Source organism: Stenella coeruleoalba (genome assembly GCF_951394435.1).
Source record: "Stenella coeruleoalba genome assembly, contig: scaffold_62, whole genome shotgun sequence".
NCBI classification, from domain to species: domain Eukaryota; kingdom Metazoa; phylum Chordata; class Mammalia; order Artiodactyla; family Delphinidae; genus Stenella; species Stenella coeruleoalba.
The window spans coordinates 1,038,701-1,058,665 of record NW_027646189.1 but is presented as its reverse complement, the minus strand read 5'-3'; the positions used below and the strand labels follow the sequence as shown (position 1 = coordinate 1,058,665).

The following is a 19,965-nucleotide window of genomic DNA, read 5'->3' as shown; positions in this document are numbered from 1 at the left end:
TCATTCCCCCCGGTCAAAAGGGCCATCTGAAAAAAGTGTAAAATCCAGAAAGGCAGGACAGGCCATGGAGAACTGGGAGCCTTGTTATGCTGATGGGCGGGATGTAAATTGCCAACAACCACTTGGGAGAAGTGTATGGTGTTTCCTGAAACATCTAAAAAACAAAGCAACAGAGCCTAGGGCACTGCCACTTATGGTCCTATAGCTTAGGGAAATTAAAATCAAAAAGACACAGCCACCCCAAAGTTTGGGACGCCTCTGTTTACAAGAACCTCGTTTACAGTACAAGTTCAACATCGCAGAAAGTGAAAAATGGATAAAGAAATTGTGGTATTTACTTACAAAGCAATATCACTCAGCAATGAAATCTATGTCATCAGGCCCTTAGCAGCACAATGAGTGGATTCAGGTATGATGTTTCTAACTGAAATAAGTCACACAGAAAAAGAAACATCATAAGATATCAGTAATACACGGAATGTATACTTGGCTACACAGGAACTGAATTACAGAACAGAACAGGGTCTCAAATTTAGAAAATCAACTTATGCTTGCTTAAGGGGAAAGGTGAGTTGGGGTGCTGCATAAAACCAGAGATTGAAATGAGCACAGATAAAGTTCCTTAAGCCAAATATGGAATAGACAAGAGCTACTCCTTGCTCAAAGAAATGGACTCAACACCGCATATTAAACGCCTAAGAATGTACCTGACTAGTAAGTATCTTAAAACCTATGGATTGCTATGTCTCCGAAAGAGAATCAAGCATGTGTACAGGGGCATAAACGCAGCAGTGATAGGATTGGAGATGTTCGGTGAGCAAATGAAGACCCTTTGAAGTCATATTGCATGGTACCCATTCCACGGGTCTCAACTCTCAAGGTTTAAGGTATTCTTCCTTCAGCTAAAACATGCATGTGGAACCCAGAGTATGATCAACCATGTGATCGGGAGACGTGTTCAAATATGTCTCAGTTTTCGTACCCTGGTACTTGGGTGCAACATTCCAGATGCTTTACTAACACTCTCCCGACTTGGAGAGTCAGTCCCTTTAACCTCCTGTTTGGCCCAGTTTGCAATTTCTGTGGAAGATGAACAGGAATAGCGACAACCAATGAGAGACTAGCTGGAGGTGTCTGGATGGGCAAATTTAACTCTCATTTCCCACCAGGAAGAGGAATTAACCAAAGGCTCAGCGTGCCGTGCCAGAACCAGATTAGGGCCTGAAGACATCCTGCGGTGTTGCGACCAGGTCACAAGAAAGCGAGTTGAAGAAAGGAGCTCAGGGGCACTGTAATTCACAAACCTGCAGAGTTATAAATGACAGCTATCGTCCACAAATATACTGAAGTAAGGCTGCCAAGAGGACTTGAAAGCGGGGCAGAATTACGGGAAACTGATTTCAGGAGGTAGACTGGAATTGCATTGAAAGCATAGGAAAAGAGGCAGAACGTCCACAATGATGCACTTCGCCAAAAAGGGCGTATGCGTTTTTTCCTGAATATATTCAGGAAAAAACGCATACGCCCTTTTTGGCCAACCAAGCAAGCTTGCAAAGGAAATCTGCACTACAATGAAGTCTCACTTCCCCCCGGTCAAAAGGGCCATCTGAAAAAAGTGTAAAATCCAGAAAGGCAGGACAGGCCATGGAGAACTGGGAGCCTTGTTATGCTGATGGGCGGGATTTAAATTGCCAACAGACACTCAGGAGAAGTGTATGGTGTTTCCTGAAACATCTAAAAAACAAAGCAACAGAGCCTAGGGCACTTCCACTTATGGTCCTATAGCTTAGGGAAATTAAAATGAAAAAGACACAGCCACCCCAAAGTTTGGGACGCCTCCGCTTACAAGAACCTCGTTTACCGTACAAGTTCAATATCACAGAAAGTGAAAAATAGATAAAGAACTTGTGGTACTTACGTACAATGCAGTATCACTCAGCAATGAAATCTATGTCATCAGGCCCGTAGCAGCATAATGAGTGGATTCAGGTACGATGATTCTAACTGAAATAAGTCACACAGAAAAAGAAACATCATAAGATATCACTAATACACGGAATGTAAACTTGGCTACACAGAAACTGCATTCCAAAACAGAACAGGGTCTCAAATTTAGAAAAGCAACTTATGCTTGCTTAAGGGGAAAGGTGAGTTGGGGTGCTGCATAAAACCAGAGATTGAAATGAGCACAGATAAAGTTCCTTAAGCCAAATATGGAATAGACAAGAGCTACTCCTTGCTCAACGAAATGGACTCAAAACCCCATATTAAACGCCTAAGAATGTACCTGACTAGTAAGTATCTTAAAACCTATGGATTGCTATGTCTCCAAAAGAGAATCAAGCGTGTGTACAGGGGCATAAATGCAGCAGTGATAGGATTGGAGAGGTTCGGTGAGCAAATGAAGACCCTTTGAAGTCATATTGCACGGTACCCATTCCACGGGTCTCAACTCTCCAGGTTTAAGGTATTCTTCCTTCAGCTAAAACATGCATGTGGAACCCAGAGTATGATCAACCATGTGAACAGGAGACTTGTTCAAATATGTCTCAGTTTTCCTCCCCTGGTACTCGGGTGCAACATTCCAGACGCTTTACTAACACTCTCCCGACTTGGAGAGTCAGTCCCTTTAACCTCCTGTTTGGCCCAGTTTGCAATTTCTGCGGAAGATGAACAGGAATAGCGAGAACCAATGAGAGGCTAGCTGCAGGTGTCTGGACGGGCAAATTTAACTCTCATTTCCCACCAGGAAGAGGAATTAACCAAAGGCTCAGCATGCCGGGCCGGAACCAGATTAGGGCCTGAAGCCATCCTGCGGTGTTGCGGCCGGCTCACAAGAAAGCGAGTTGAAGAAAGGAGCTCAGGGGCACTGTAATTCACAAACCTGCAGAGTTATAAATGACAGCTATCGTCCAAAAATAGACTGAAGTAAGGCTGCCAAGAGGACTTGAAAGCGGGGCAGAATTGCAGGAAACCGATTTCAGGAGGTAGACTGGAATTGCATTGAAAGCATAGGAAAAGAGGCAGAACGTCCACAATGATGCACTTGGCCAAAAAGGGCGTATGCGTTTTTTCCTGAATATATTCAGGAAAAAACGCATACGCCCTTTTTGGCCAACCAAGCAAGCTTGCAAAGGAAATCTGCACTACAATGAAGTCTCACTTCCCCCCGGTCAAAAGGGCCATCTGAAAAAAGTGTAAAATCCAGAAAGGCAGGACAGGCCATGGAGAACTGGGAGCCTTGTTATGCTGATGGGCGGGATGTAAATTGCCAACAGACACTTGGGAGAAGTGTATGGTGTTTCCTGAAACATCTAAAAAACAAAGCAACAGAGCCTAGGGCACTGCCACTTATGGTCCTATAGCTTAGGGAAATTAAAATCAAAAAGAAACAGCCACCCCAAAGTTTGGGACGCCTCTGATTACAAGAACCTCGTTTAGAGTACAAGTTCAACATCGCAGAAAGTGAAAAATAGATAAAGAAGTTGTGGTATTTACTTACAAAGCAATATCACTCAGCAATGAAATCTATGTCATCAGGCCCTTAGCAGCACAATGAGTGGATTCAGGTATGATGATTCTAACTGAAATAAGTCACACAGAAAAAGAAACATCATAAGATATCAGTAATACACGGAATGTAAACTTGGCTACACAGGAACTGAATTACAGAACAGAACAGGGTCTCAAATTTAGAAAACCAACTTATTCTTGCTTAAGGGTAAAGGTGAGTTGGGGTGCTGCATAAAACCAGAGATTGAAATGAGCACAGATAAAGTTCCTTAAGCCAAATATGGAATAGACAAGAGCTACTCCTTGCTCAACGAAATGGACTCAACACCGCATATTAAACGCCTAAGAATGTACCTGACTAGTAAGTATCTTAAAACCTATGGATTTCTATGTCTCCGAAAGAGAATCAAGCGTGTGTACAGGGGCATAAACGCAGCAGTGATAGGATTGGAGAGGTTCGGTGAGCAAATGAACACCCTTTGAAGTCATATTGCATGATACCCATTACACGGGTCTCAACTCTCCAGGTTTAAGGTATTCTTCCTTCAGCTAAAACATGCACGTGGAACCCAGGTATGATCAACCATGTGAACGAGAGACGTGTTCAAATATGTCTCAGTTTTCCTCCCCTGGTACTCGGGTGCAACATTCCAGATGCTTTACTAACACTCTCCCCACTTGGAGAGTCAGCGCCTTTAACCTCCTGTTTGGCCCAGTTTGCAATTTCTGCGGAAGATGAACAGGAATAGCGAGAACCAATGAGAGGCTAGCTGGAGGTGTCTGGACGGGCAAATTTAACTCTCATTTCCCACCAGGAAGAGGAAATAACCAAAGGCTCAGCGTGCCGTGCCGGAACCAGATTAGGGCCTGAAGCCATCCTGCGGTGTTGCGGCCAGCTCAAAAGAAAGCGAGTTGAAGAAAGGAGCTCAGGGGCACTGTAATTCACAAACCTGCAGAGTTATAAATGACAGCTATCGTCCAAAAATAGACTGAAGTAAGGCTGCCAAGAGGACTTGAAAGCGGGGCAGAATTGCAGGAAACCGATTTCAGGAGGTAGACTGGAATTGCATTGAAAGCATAGGAAAAGAGGCAGAACGTCCACAATGATGCACTTGGCCAAAAAGGGCGTATGCGTTTTTTCCTGAATATATTCAGGAAAAAACGCATACGCCCTTTTTGGCCAACCAAGCAAGCTTGCAAAGGAAATCTGCACTACAATGAAGTCTCACTTCCCCCCGGTCAAAAGGGCCATCTGAAAAAAGTGTAAAATCCAGAAAGGCAGGACAGGCCATGGAGAACTGGGAGCCTTGTTATGCTGAAGGGCGGGATGTAAATTGCCAACAGACACTCGGGAGAAGTGTATGGTGTTTCCTGAAACATCTAAAAAACAAAGCAACAGAGCCTAGGGCACTTCCACTTATGGTCCTATAGCTTAGGGAATTTAAAATCAAAAAGACACAGCCACCCCAAAGTTTGGAACGGCTCTGTTTACAAGAACCTCGTTTACAGTACAAGTTCAACATCGCAGAAAGTGAAAAATGGATAAAAAAGTTGTGGTATTTACTTACAAAGCAATATCACTCAGCAATGAAATCTGTGTCATCAGGCCCTTAGTAGCACAATGAGTGGATTCAGGTATGATGATTCTAACTGAAATAAGTCACACAGAAAAAGAAACATCATAAGATATCAGTAATACACGGAATGTAAACTTGGCTACACAGGAACTGAATTACAGAACAGAACAGGGTCTCAAATTTAGAAAACCAACTTATGCTTGCTTAAGGGTAAAGGTGAGTTGGGGTACTGCATAAAACCAGAGATTGAAATGAGCACAGATAAAGTTCCTTAAGCCAAATATGGAATAGACAAGAGCTACTCCTTGCTCAAAGAAATGGACTCAACACCGCATATTAAACGCCTAAGAATGTACCTGACTAGTAAGTATCTTAAAATCTAGGGATTGCTATGTCTCCGAAAGAGAATCAAGCATGTGTACAGGGGCATAAACGCAGCAGTGATAGGATTGGAGAGGTTCGGTGAGCAAATGAAGACCCTTTGAAGTCATATTGCATGGTACCCATTCCACGGGTTTCAACTACCCAGGTTTTAGGTATTCTTCCTACAGCTAAAACATGCATGTGGAACCCAGAGTATGATCAACCATGTGATCGGGAGATGTGTTCAAATATGTCTCAGTTTTCCTCCCCTGGTACTCGGGTGCAACATTCCAGACGCTTTACTAACACTCTCCCCACTTGGAGAGTCAGCGCCTTTAACCTCCTGTTTGGCACAGTTTGCAATTTCTGCGGAAGATGAACAGGAATAGCGAGAACCAATGAGAGACTAGCTGGAGGTGTCTGGACGGGCAAATTTAACTCTCATTTCCCACCAGGAAGAGGAAATAACCAGAGGCTCAGCGTGCCGTGCCGGAACCAGATTAGGGCCTGAAGCCCTCCTGCGGTGTTGCGGCCAGCTCAAAAGAAAGCAAATTGAAGAAAGGAGCTCAGGGGCACTGTAATTCACAAACCTGCAGAGTTATAAATGACAGCTATCGTCCAAAAATAGACTGATGTAAGGCTGCCAAGAGGACTTGAAAGCGGGGCAGAATTGCAGGAAACCGATTTCAGGAGGTAGACTGGAATTGCATTGAAAGCATAGGAAAAGAGGCAGAACGTCCACAATGATGCACTTGGCCAAAAAGGGCGTATGCGTTTTTTCCTGAATATATTCAGGAAAAAACGCATACGCCCTTTTTGGCCAACCAAGCAAACTTGCAAAGGAAATCTGCACTACAATGAAGTCTCACTTCCCCCCGGTCAAAAGGGCCATCTGAAAAAAGTGTAAAATCCAGAAAGGCAGGACAGGCCATGGAGAACTGGGAGCCTTGTTATGCTGATGGGCGGGATGTAAATTGCCAACAGACACTCAGGAGAAGTGTATGGTGTTTCCTGAAACATCTAAAAAACAAAGCAACAGAGCCTAGGGCACTTCCACTTATGGTCCTATAGCTTCGAGAAATTAAAATCAAAAAGACACAGCCACCCCAAAGTTTGGGACGCCTCCGTTTACAAGAACCTCGTTTACCGTACAAGTTCAATATCACAGAAAGTGAAAAATGGATAAAGAACTTGTGGTACTTACGTACAATGCAGTATCACTCAGCAATGAAATCTATGTCATCAGGCCCGTAGCAGCATAATGAGTGGATTCAGGTACGATGATTCTAACTGAAATAAGTCACACAGAAAAAGAAACATCATAAGATATCACTAATACACGGAATGTAAACTTGGCTACACAGGAACTGCATTCCAAAACAGAACAGGGTCTCAAATTTAGAAAACCAACTTATGCTTGCTTAAGGGGAAAGGTGAGTTGGGGTGCTACATAAAACCAGAGATTGAAATGAGCACAGATAAAGTTCCTTAAGCCAAATATGGAATAGACAAGAGCTACTCCTTGCTCAACGAAATGGACTCAAAACCCCATATTAAACGCCTAAGAATGTACCTGACTAGTAAGTATCTTAAAACCTATGGATTGCTATGTCTCCAAAAGAGAATCAAGCGTGTGTACAGGGGCATAAATGCAGCAGTGATAGGATTGGAGAGGTTCGGTGAGCAAATGAAGACCCTTTGAAGTCATATTGCATGGTACCCATTCCACGGGTCTCAACTCTCCAGGTTTAAGGTATTCTTCCTTCAGCTAAAACATGCATGTGGAACCTAGAGTATGATCAACCATGTGAACGGGAGACGTGTTCAAATATGTCTCAGTTTTCCTACCCTGGTACTCGGGTGCAACACTCCAGACGCTTTACTAACACTCTCCCGACTTGGAGAGTCAGTCCCTTTAACCTCCTGTTTGGCCCAGTTTGCAATTTCTGCGGAAGATGAACAGGAATAGCGAGAACCAATGAGAGGCTAGCTGCAGGTGTCTGGACGGGCAAATTTAACTCTCATTTCCCACCAGGAAGAGGAATTAACCAAAGGCTCAGCATGCCGGGCCGGAACCAGATTAGGGCCTAAAGCCATCCTGCGGTGTTGCGGCCAGCTCACAAGAAAGCGAGTTGAAGAAAGGAGCTCAGGGGCACTGTAATTCACAAACATGCAGAGTTATAAATGACAGCTATCGTCCAAAAATAGACTGAAGTAAGGCTGCCAAGAGGACTTGAAAGCGGGGCAGAATTGCAGGAAACCGATTTCAGGAGGTAGACTGGAATTGCATTGAAAGCATAGGAAAAGTGGCAGAACGTCCACAATGATGCACTTGGCCAAAAAGGGCGTATGCGTTTTTTCCTGAATATATTCAGGAAAAAACGCATACGCCCTGTTTGGCCAACCAAGCAAGCATGCAAAGGAAATCTGCACTACAATGAAGTCTCACTTCCCCCCGGTCAAAAGGGCCATCTGAAAAAAGTGTAAAATCCAGAAAGGCAGGACAGGCCATGGAGAACTGGGAGCCTTGTTATGCTGAAGGGCGGGATGTAAATTGCCAACAACCACTCCGGAGAAGTGTATGGTGTTTCCTGAAACATCTAAAAAACAAAGCAACAGAGCCTAGGGCACTGCCACTTATGGTCCTATAGCTTAGGGAAATTAAAATCAAAAAGACACAGCCACCCCAAAGTTTGGGACGCCTCTGTTTACAAGAACCTCGTTTACAGTACAAGTTCAACATCGCAGAAAGTGAAAAATGGATAAAGAAGTTGTGGTATTTACTTACAAAGCAATATCACTCAGCAATGAAATCTATGTCATCAGGCCCTTAGCAGCACAATGAGTGGATTCAGGTATGATGATTCTAACTGAAATAAGTCACACAGAAAAAGAAACATCATAAGATATCAGTAATACACGGAATGTAAACTTGGCTACACAGGAACTGAATTACAGAACACAACAGGGTCTCAAATTTAGAAAACCAACTTATTCTTGCTTAAGGGTAAAGGTGAGTTGGGGTGCTGCATAAAACCAGAGATTGAAATGAGCACAGATAAAGTTCCTTAAGCCAAATATGGAATAGACAAGAGCTACTCCTTGCTCAACGAAATGGACCCAACACCGCATATTAAACGCCTAAGAATGTACCTGACTAGTAAGTATCTTAAAACCTATGGATTGCTATGTCTCCGAAAGAGAATCAAGAGTGTGTACAGGGGCATAAACGCAGCAGTGATAGGATTGGAGAGGTTCGGTGAGCAAATGAAGACCGTTTGAAGTCATATTGCATGGTACCCATTACACGGGTCTCAACTCTCCAGGTTTAAGGTATTCTTCCTTCAGCTAAAACATGCATGTGGAATCAAGTAAGGTCAACCATGTGAACGAGAGACGTGTTCAAATATGTCTCAGTTTTCCTCCCCTGGTACTCGGGTGCAACATTCCAGATGCTTTACTAACACTCTCCCCACTTGGAGAGTCAGCGCCTTTAACCTCCTGTTTGGCCCAGTTTGCGATTTCTGCGGAAGATGAACAGGAATAGCGAGAACCAATGAGAGGCTAGCTGGAGGTGTCTGGACGGGCAAATTTAACTCTCATTTCCCACCAGGAAGAGGAAATAACCAAAGGCTGAGCGTGCCGTGCCGGAATCAGATTAGGGCCTGAAGCCATCCTGCGGTGTTGCGGCCAGCTCAAAAGAAAGCGAGTTGAAGAAAGGAGCTCAGGGGCACTGTAATTCACAAACCTGCAGAGTTATAAATGACAGCTATCGTCCAAAAATAGACTGAAGTAAGGCTGCCAAGAGGACTTGAAAGCGGGGCAGAATTGCAGGAAACCGATTTCAGGAGGTAGACTGGAATTGCATTGAAAGCATAGGAAAAGAGGCAGAACGTCCACAATGATGCACTTGGCCAAAAAGGGCGTATGCGTTTTTTCCTGAATATATTCAGGAAAAAACGCATACGCCCTTTTTGGCCAACCAAAAATCTTGCAAAGGAAATCTGCACTACAATGAAGTCTCACTTCCCCCTGGTCAAAAGGGCCATCTGAAAAAAGTGTAAAATCCAGAAAGGCAGGACAGGCCATGGAGAACTGGGAGCCTTGTTATGCTGATGGGCGGGATGTAAATTGCCAACAACCACTCGGGAGAAGTGTATGGTGTTTCCTGAAACATCTAAAAAACAAAGCAACAGAGCCTAGGGCACTTCCACTTATGGTCCTATAGCTTAGGGAATTTAAAATCAAAAAGACACAGCCACCCCAAAGTTTGGAACGGCTCTGTTTACAAGAACCTCGTTTACAGTACAAGTTCAACATCGCAGAAAGTGAAAAATGGATAAAGAAGTTGTGGTATTTACTTACAAAGCAATATCACTCAGCAATGAAATCTATGTCATCAGGCCCTTAGCATCACAATGAGTGGATTCAGGTATCATGATTCTAACTGAAATAAGTCACACAGAAAATGAACCATCATAACATATCAGTAATACACGGAATGTAAACTTGGCTACACAGGAACTGAATTACAGAACAGAACAGGGTCTCAAATTTAGAAAACCAACTTATGCTTGCTTAAGGGTAAAGGTGAGTTGGGGTGCTGCATAAAACCAGAGATTGAAATGAGCACAGATAAAGTTCCTTAAGCCAAATATGGAATAGACAAGAGCTACTCCTTGCTCAACGAAATGGACTCAACACCGCATATTAAACGCCTAAGAATGTACCTGACTAGTAAGTATCTTAAAACCTATGGATTGCTATGTCTCCGAAAGAGAATCAAGCATGTGTACAGGGGCATAAACGCAGCAGTGATAGGATTGGAGAGGTTCGGTGAGCAAATGAAGACCCTTTGAAGTCATATTGCATGGTACCCATTCCACAGGTCTCAACTCTCCAGGTTTAAGGTATTCTTCCTTCAGCTAAAACATGCATGTGGAACCCAAGTATGATCAACCATGTGAACGGGAGACGTGTTCAAATATGTCTCAGTTTTCCTCCCCTGGTACTCGGGTGCAACATTCCAGACGCTTTACTAACACTCTCCCCACTTGGAGAGTCAGCGCCTTTAACCTCCTGTTTGGCCCAGTTTGCAATTTCTGCGGAAGATGAACAGGAATAGCGAGAACCAATGAGAGGCTAGCTGGAGGTGTCTGGACGGGCAAATTTAACTCTCATTTCCCACCAGGAAGAGGAAATAACCAAAGGCTCAGCGTGCCGTACCGGAACCAGATTAGGGCCTGAAGCCATCCTGCGGTGTTGCGGCCAGCTCAAAAGAAAGCGAGTTGAAGAAAGGAGCTCAGGGGCACTGTAATTCACAAACCTGCAGAGTTATAAATGACAGCTATCGTCCGAAAATATACTGAAGTAAGGCTGCCAAGAGGACTTGAAAGCGGGGCAGAACTGCAGGAAACCGATTTCAGGAGGTAGACTGGAATTGCATTGAAAGCATAGGAAAAGAGGCAGAACGTCCACAATGATGCACTTGGCCAAAAAGGGCGTATGCGTTTTTTCCTGAATATATTCAGGAAAAAACGCATACGCCCTTTTTGGCCAACCAAGCAAGCTTGCAAAGGAAATCTGCACTACAATGAAGTCTCACTTCCCCCCGGTCAAAAGGGCCATCTGAAAAAAGTGTAAAATCCAGAAAGGCAGGACAGGCCATGGAGAACTGGGAGCCTTGTTATGCTGATGGGCGGGATGTAAATTGCCAACAACCACTCGGGAGAAGTGTATGGTGTTTCCTGAAACATCTAAAAAACAAAGCAACAGAACCTAGGGCACTGCCACTTATGGTCCTATAGCTTAGGGAAATTAAAATCAAAAAGACACAGCCACCCCAAAGTTTGGAACGGCTCTGTTTACAAGAACCTCGTTTACAGTACAAGTTCAACATCGCAGAAAGTGAAAAATGTATAAAGAAGTTGTGGTATTTACTTACAAAGCAATATCACTCAGCAATGAAATCTGTGTCATCAGGCCCTTAGCAGCACAATGAGTGTATTCAGGTATGATGATTCTAACTGAAGTAAGTCACACAGAAAAAGAAACATCATAAGATATCAGTAATACACGGAATGTAAACTTGGCTACACAGGAACTGAATTACAGAACAGAACAGGGTCTCAAATTTAGAAAACCAACTTATGCTTGCTTAAGGGTAAAGGTGAGTTGGGGTGCTGCATAAAACCAGAGATTGAAATGAGCACAGATAAAGTTCCTTAAGCCAAATATGGAATAGACAAGAGCTACTCCTTGCTCAACGAAATGGACTCAACACCGCATATTAAACGCCTAAGAATGTACCTGACTAGTAAGTATCTTAAAACCTATGGATTGCTATGTCTCCGAAAGAGAATCAAGCATGTGTACAGGGGCATAAACGCAGCAGTGATAGGATTGGAGAGGTTCGGTGAGCAAATGAAGACCCTTTGAAGTCATATTGCATGGTACCCATTCCACAGGTCTCAACTCTCCAGGTTTAAGGTATTCTTCCTTCAGCTAAAACATGCATGTGGAACCCAAGTATGATCAACCATGTGAACGGGAGACGTGTTCAAATATGTCTCAGTTTTCCTCCCCTGGTACTCGGGTGCAACATTCCAGACGCTTTACTAACACTCTCCCCACTTGGAGAGTCAGCGCCTTTAACCTCCTGTTTGGCCCAGTTTGCAATTTCTGCGGAAGATGAACAGGAATAGCGAGAACCAATGAGAGGCTAGCTGGAGGTGTCTGGACGGGCAAATTTAACTCTCATTTCCCACCAGGAAGAGGAAATAACCAAAGGCTCAGCGTGCCGTACCGGAACCAGATTAGGGCCTGAAGCCATCCTGCGGTGTTGCGGCCAGCTCAAAAGAAAGCGAGTTGAAGAAAGGAGCTCAGGGGCACTGTAATTCACAAACCTGCAGAGTTATAAATGACAGCTATCGTCCGAAAATATACTGAAGTAAGGCTGCCAAGAGGACTTGAAAGCGGGGCAGAATTGCAGGAAACCGATTTCAGGAGGTAGACTGGAATTGCATTGAAAGCATAGGAAAAGAGGCAGAACGTCCACAATGATGCACTTGGCCAAAAAGGGCGTATGCGTTTTTTCCTGAATATATTCAGGAAAAAACGCATACGCCCTTTTTGGCCAACCAAGCAAGCTTGCAAAGGAAATCTGCACTACAATGAAGTCTCACTTCCCCCCGGTCAAAAGGGCCATCTGAAAAAAGTGTAAAATCCAGAAAGGCAGGACAGGCCATGGAGAACTGGGAGCCTTGTTATGCTGATGGGCGGGATGTAAATTGCCAACAACCACTCGGGAGAAGTGTATGGTGTTTCCTGAAACATCTAAAAAACAAAGCAACAGAGCCTAGGGCACTGCCACTTATGGTCCTATAGCTTAGGGAAATTAAAATCAAAAAGACACAGCCACCCCAAAGTTTGGAACGGCTCTGTTTACAAGAACCTCGTTTACAGTACAAGTTCAACATCGCAGAAAGTGAAAAATGGATAAAGAAGTTGTGGTATTTACTTACAAAGCAATATCACTCAGCAATGAAATCTGTGTCATCAGGCCCTTAGCAGCACAATGAGTGTATTCAGGTATGATGATTCTAACTGAAGTAAGTCACACAGAAAAAGAAACATCATAAGATATCAGTAATACACGGAATGTAAACTTGGCTACACAGGAACTGAATTACAGAACAGAACAGGGTCTCAAATTTAGAAAACCAACTTATGCTTGCTTAAGGGTAAAGGTGAGTTGGGGTGCTGCATAAAACCAGAGATTGAAATGAGCACAGATAAAGTTCCTTAAGTCAAATATGGAATAGACAAGAGCTACTCCTTGCTCAACGAAATGGACTCAACACTGCATATTAAACGCCTAAGAATGTACCTGACTAGTAAGTATCTTAAAACCTATGGATTGCTATGTCTCCGAAAGAGAATCAAGCATGTGAACAGGGGCATAAATGCAGCAGTGATAGGATTGGAGAGGTTCGGTGAGCAAATGAAGACCCTTTGAAGTCATATTGCATGGTACCCATTACACGGGTCTTAACTCTCCTGGTTTAAGGTATTCTTCCTTCAGCTAAAACATGCATGTGGAACCCAAGTATGATCAACCATGTGAACGGGAGACGTGTTCAAATATGTCTCAGTTTTCCTCCCCTGGTACTCGGGTGCAACATTCCAGACGCTTTACTAACACTCTCCCCACTTGGAGAGTCAGCGCCTTTAACCTCCTGTTTGGCCCAGTTTGCAATTTCTGCGGAAGATGAACAGGAATAGCGAGAACCAATGAGAGGCTAGCTGGAGGTGTCTGGACGGGCAAATTTAACTCTCAATTCCCACCAGAAAGAGGAAATAACCAAAGGCTCAGCGTGCCGTACCGGAACCAGATTAGGGCCTGAAGCCATCCTGCGGTGTTGCGGCCAGCTCAAAAGAAAGCGAGTTGAAGAAAGGAGCTCAGGGGCACTGTAATTCACAAACCTGCAGAGTTATAAATGACAGCTATCGTCCAAAAATATACTGAAGTAAGGCTGCCAAGAGGACTTGAAAGCGGGGCAGAATTGCAGGAAACCGATTTCAGGAGGTAGACTGGAATTACATTGAAAGCATAGGAAAAGAGGCAGAACGTCCACAATGATGCACTTGGCCAAAAAAGGCGTATGCGTTTTTTCCTGAATATATTCAGGAAAAAACGCATACGTCCTTTTTGGCCAACCAAGCAAGCTTGCAAAGGAAATCTGCACTACAATGAAGTCTCACTTCCCCCCGGTCAAAAGGGCCATCTGAAAAAAGTGTAAAATCCAGAAAGGCAGGACAGGCCATGGAGAACTGGGAGCCTTGTTATGCTGATGGGCGGGATGTAAATTGCCAACAACCACTCGGGAGAAGTGTATGGTGTTTCCTGAAACATCTAAAAAACAAAGCAACAGAACCTAGGGCACTTCCACTTATGGTCCTATAGCTTAGGGAAATTAAAATCAAAAAGACACAGCCACCCCAAAGTTTGGAACGGCTCTCTTTACAAGAACCTCGTTTACAGTACAAGTTCAACATCGCAGAAAGTGAAAAATGGAGAAAGAAGTTGTGGTATTTACTTACAAAGCAATATCACTCAGCAATGAAATCTGTGTCATCAGGCCCTTAGCAGCACAATGAGTGGATTCAGGTATGATGATTCTAACTGAAGTAAGTCACACAGAAAAAGAAACATCATAAGATATCAGTAATACACGGAATGTAAACTTGGCTACACAGGAACTGAATTACAGAACAGAACAGGGACTCAAATTTATAAAACCAACTTATGCTTGCTTAAGGGTAAAGGTGAGTTGGGGTGCTGCATAAAACCAGAGATTGAAATGAGCACAGATAAAGTTCCTTAAGCCAAATATGGAATAGACAAGAGCTACTCCTTGCTCAACGAAATGGACTCAACAACGCATATTAAACGCCTAAGAATGTACCTGACTTGTAAGTATCTTAAAACCTATGGATTGCTATGTCTCCAAAAGAGAATCAAGCATGTGTACAGGGGCATAAACGCAGCAGTGATAGGATTGGAGAGGTTGGGTGAGCAAATGAAGACCCTTTGAACTCATATTGCAGGGTACCCATTCCACGTGTTTCAACTACCTAGGTTTAAGGTATTCTTCCTTCATCTAAAACATGCATGTGGAACATAGAGTATGATCAACCATGTGATCGGGAGACGTGTTCAAATATGTCTCAGTTTTCGTACCCTGGTACTCGGGTGCAACATTCCAGACGCTTTACTAACACTCTCCCGACTTGGAGAGTCAGTCCCTTTAACCTCCTGTTTGGCCCAGTTTGCAATTTCTGCGGAACATGAACAGGAATAGCGAGAACCAATGGAGACTAGCTGGAGGTGTCTGGACGGGCAAATTTAACTCTCATTTCCTACCAGGAAGAGGAATTAACCAAAGGCTCAGCGTGCCATGCCAGAATCAGATTAGGGCCTGAAGCCATCCTGCGGTGTTGCGGCCAGGTCACAAGAAAGCGAGTTGAAGAAAGGAGCTCAGGGGCACTGTAATTCACAAACCTGCAGAGTTATAAATGACAGCTATCGTCCAAAAATAGACTGAAGTAAGGCTGCCAAGAGGACTTGAAAGCGGGGCAGAATTGCAGGAAACCGATTTCAGGAGGTAGACTGGAATTGCATTGAAAGCACAGGAAAAGAGGCAGAACGTCCACAATGATGCACTTGGCCAAAAAGGGCGTATGCGTTTTTTCCTGAATATATTCAGGAAAAAACGCATACGCACTTTTTGGCCAACCAAGCAAGCTTGCAAAGGAAATCTGCACTACAATGAAGTCTCACTTCCCCCCAGTCAAAAGGGCCATCTGAAAAAAGTGTAAAATCCAGAAAGGCAGGACAGGCCATGGAGAACTGGGAGCCTTGTTATGCTGATGGGCGGGATGTAAATTGCCAACAGACACTCGGGAGAAGTGTATGGTGTTTCCTGAAACATCTAAAAAACAAAGCAACAGAGCCTAGGGCACTGCCACTTATGGTCCTATAGCTTAGGGAAATTAAAATCAAAAAGACACAGCCACCCCAAAGTTTGGGACGCCTCTGTTTACAAGAACCTCGTTTACAGTACAAGTTCAACATCGCAGAAAGTGAAAAATGGATAAAGAAGTTGTGGTATTTACTTACAAAGCAATATCACTCAGCAATGAAATCTATGTCATCAGGCCCTTAGCAGCACAATGAGTGGATTCAGGTATGATGATTCTAACTGAAATAAGTCACACAGAAAATGAACCATCATAAGATATCAGTAATACATGGAATGTAAACTTGGCTACACAGGAACTGAATTACAGAACAGAACAGGGTCTCAAATTTAGAAAACCAACTTATGCTTGCTTAAGGGTAAAGGTGAGTTGGGGTGCTGCATAAAACCAGAGATTGAAATGAGCACAGATAAAGTTCCTTAAGTCAAATATGGAATAGACAAGAGCTACTCCTTGCTCAACGAAATGGACTCAACACCGCATATTAAACGCCTAAGAATGTACCTGACTAGTAAGTATCTTAAAACCTATGGATTGCTATGTCTCCGAAAGAGAATCAAGCATGTGTACAGGGGCATAAACGCAGCAGTGATAGGATTGGAGAGGTTCGGTGAGCAAATGAAGACCCTTTGAAGTCATATTGCATGGTACCCATTCCACGGGTCTCAACTCTCCAGGTTTAAGGTATTCTTCCTTCAGCTAAAACATGCATGTGGAACCCAAGTATGATCAACCATGTGAACGGGAGACGTGTTCAAATATCTCTCAGTTTTCCTCCCCTGGTACTCGGGTGCAACATTCCAGACGCTTTACTAACACTCTCCCCACTTGGAGAGTCAGCACCTTTAACCTCCTGTTTGGCCCAGTTTGCAATTTCTGCGGAAGATGAACAGGAATAGCGAGAACCAATGAGAGGCTAGCTGGAGGTGTCTGGACGGGCAAATTTAACTCTCATTTCCCACCAGGAAGAGGAAATAAACAAAGGCTCAGCGTGCCGTACCGGAACCAGATTAGGGCCTGAAGCCATCCTGCGGTGTTGCGGCCAGCTCAAAAGAAAGCGAGTTGAAGAAAGGAGCTCAGGGGCACTGTAATTCACAAACCTGCAGAGTTATAAATGACAGCTATCGTCCAAAAATAGACTGAAGTAAGGCTGCCAAGAGGACTTGAAAGCGGGGCAGAATTGCAGGAAACCGATTTCAGGAGGTAGACTGGAATTGCATTGAAAGCATAGGAAAAGAGGCAGAACGTCCACAATGATGCACTTGGCCAAAAAGGGCGTATGCGTTTTTTCCTGAATATATTCAGGAAAAAACGCATACGCCCTTTTTGGCCAACCAAGCAAGCTTGCAAAGGAAATCTGCACTACAATGAAGTCTCACTTCCCCGCGGTCAAAAGGGCCATCTGAAAAAAGTGTAAAATCCAGAAAGGCAGGACAGGCCATGGAGAACTGGGAGCCTTGTTATGCTGATGGGCGGGATGTAAATTGCCAACAACCACTCGGGAGAAGTGTATGGTGTTTCCTGAAACATCTAAAAAACAAAGCAACAGAACCTAGGGCACTTCCACTTATGGTCCTATAGCTTAGGGAAATTAAAATCAAAAAGACACAGCCACCCCAAAGTTTGGAACGGCTCTGTTTACAAGAACCTCGTTTACAGTACAAGTTCAACATCGCAGAAAGTGAAAAATGGAGAAAGAAGTTGTGGTATTTACTTACAAAGCAATATCACTCAGCAATGAAATCTGTGTCATCAGGCCCTTAGCAGCACAATGAGTGGATTCAGGTATGATGATTCTAACTGAAGTAAGTCACACAGAAAAAGAAACATCATAAGATATCAGTAATACACGGAATGTAAACTTGGCTACACAGGAACTGAATTACAGAACAGAACAGCGTCTCAAATTTAGAAAAACAACTTATGCTTGCTTAAGGGGAAAGGTGAGTTGGGGTGCTGCATAAAAACAGAGATTGAAATGAGCACAGATAATGTTCCTTAAGTCAAATATGGAATAGACAAGAGCTACTCCTTGCTCAACGAAATGGACTCAACACCGCATATTAAACGCCTAAGAATGTACCTGACTAGTAAGTATCTTAAAACCTATGGATTGCTATGTCTCCGAAAGAGAATCAAGCGTGTGTACAGGGGCATAAACGCAGCAGTGATAGGATTGGAGAGGTTCGGTGAGCAAATGAAGACCCTTTGAAGTCATATTGCATGGTACCCATTAAACGGGTCTTAACTCTCCAGGTTTAAGGTATTCTTCCTTCAGCTAAAACATGCATGTGGAACCCAAGTATGATCAACCATGTGAACGGGAGACGTGTTCAAATATGTCTCAGTTTTCCTCCCCTGGTACTCGGGTGCAACATTCCAGACGCTTTAATAACACTCTCCCCACTTGGAGAGTCAGCGCCTTTAACCTCCTGTTTGGCCCAGTTTGCAATTTCCGCGGAAGATGAACAGGAATAGCGAGAACCAATGAGAGACTAGCTGGAGGTGTCTGGACGGGCAAATTTAACTCTCATTTCCCACCAGGAAGAGGAAATAACCAAAGGCTCAGCGTGCCGTGCCGGAACCAGATTAGGGCCTGAAGCCATCCTGCGGTGTTGCGGCCAGGTCACAAGAAAGCAAGTTGAAGAAAGGAGCTCAGGGGCACTGTAATTCACAAACCTGCAGAGTTATAAATGACAGCTATCGTCCAAAAATAGACTGAAGTAAGGCTGCCAAGAGGACTTGAAAGCGGGGCAGAATTGCAGGAAACCGATTTCAGGAAGTAGACTGGAATTGCATTGAAAGCATAGGAAAAGAGGCAGAACGTCCACAATGATGCACTTGGCCAAAAAGGGCGTATGCGTTTTTTCCTGAATATATTCAGGAAAAAACGCATACGCCCTTTTTGGCCAACCAAGCAAGCTTGCAAAGGAAATCTGCACTACAATGAAGTCTCACTTCCCCCCGGTCAAAAGGGCCATCTGAAAAAAGTGTAAAATCCAGAAAGGCAGGACAGGCCATGGACAACTGGGAGCCTTGTTATGCTGATGGGCGGGATGTAAATTGCCAACAACCACTCGGGAGAAGTGTATGGTGTTTCCTGAAACATCTAAAAAACAAAGCAACAGAGCCTAGGGCACTTCCACTTATGGTCCTATAGCTTAGGGAAATTAAAATCAAAAAGACACAGCCACCCCAAAGTTTGGGACGCCTCCGTTTACAAGAACCTCGTTTACCATACAAGTTCAATATCACAGAAAGTGAAAAATGGATAAAGAACTTGTGGTACTTACGTACAATGCAGTATCACTCAGCAATGAAATCTATGTCATCATGCCCGTAGCAGCATAATGAGTGGATTCAGGTACGATGATTGTAACTGAAATAAGTCACACAGAAAAAGAAACATCATAAGATATCAGTAATACACGGAATGTAAACTTGGCTACACAGGAACTGAATTACAGAACAGAACAGGGTCTCAAATTTAGAAAACCAACTTATGCTTGCTTAAGGGGAAAGGTGAGTTGGGGTGCTGCATAAAACCAGAGATTGAAATGAGCACAGATAAAGTTCCTTAAGCCAAATATGGAATAGACAAGAGCTACTCCTTGCTCAACGAAATGGACTCAACAACGCATATTAAACGCCTAAGAATGTACCTGACTTGTAAGTATCTTAAAACCTATGGATTGCTATGTCTCCAAAAGAGAATCAAGCATGTGTACAGGGGCATAAACGCAGCAGTGATAGGATTGGAGAGGTTGGGTGAGCAAATGAAGACCCTTTGAACTCATATTGCAGGGTACCCATTCCACGTGTTTCAACTACCTAGGTTTAAGGTATTCTTCCTTCATCTAAAACATGCATGTGGAACCTAGAGTATGATCAACCATGTGATCGGGAGACGTGTTCAAATATGTCTCAGTTTTCGTACCCTGGTACTCGGGTGCAACATTCCAGACGCTTT

General features: G+C 43.7%; 1 long non-coding RNA gene across 29 annotated transcripts in view; it reads right to left on the bottom strand.

The window, feature by feature from the left end:
- The window catches only part of LOC307181269, a 1,277,915-nt gene that overhangs the window by 277,721 nt on the left and 980,229 nt on the right, over window positions 1-19,965 (bottom strand). Inside the window, exon 8 of one of the 29 annotated variants that reach the window (XR_013826290.1) lies at window positions 19,331-19,374. The exons of the other annotated variants lie outside the window; for them this stretch is intronic. This is a non-coding gene — a long non-coding RNA (uncharacterized lncRNA). Of the gene's footprint in view, window positions 1-19,330; window positions 19,375-19,965 lie in introns of those variants that run through there. 29 annotated transcript variants of the gene reach the window in all.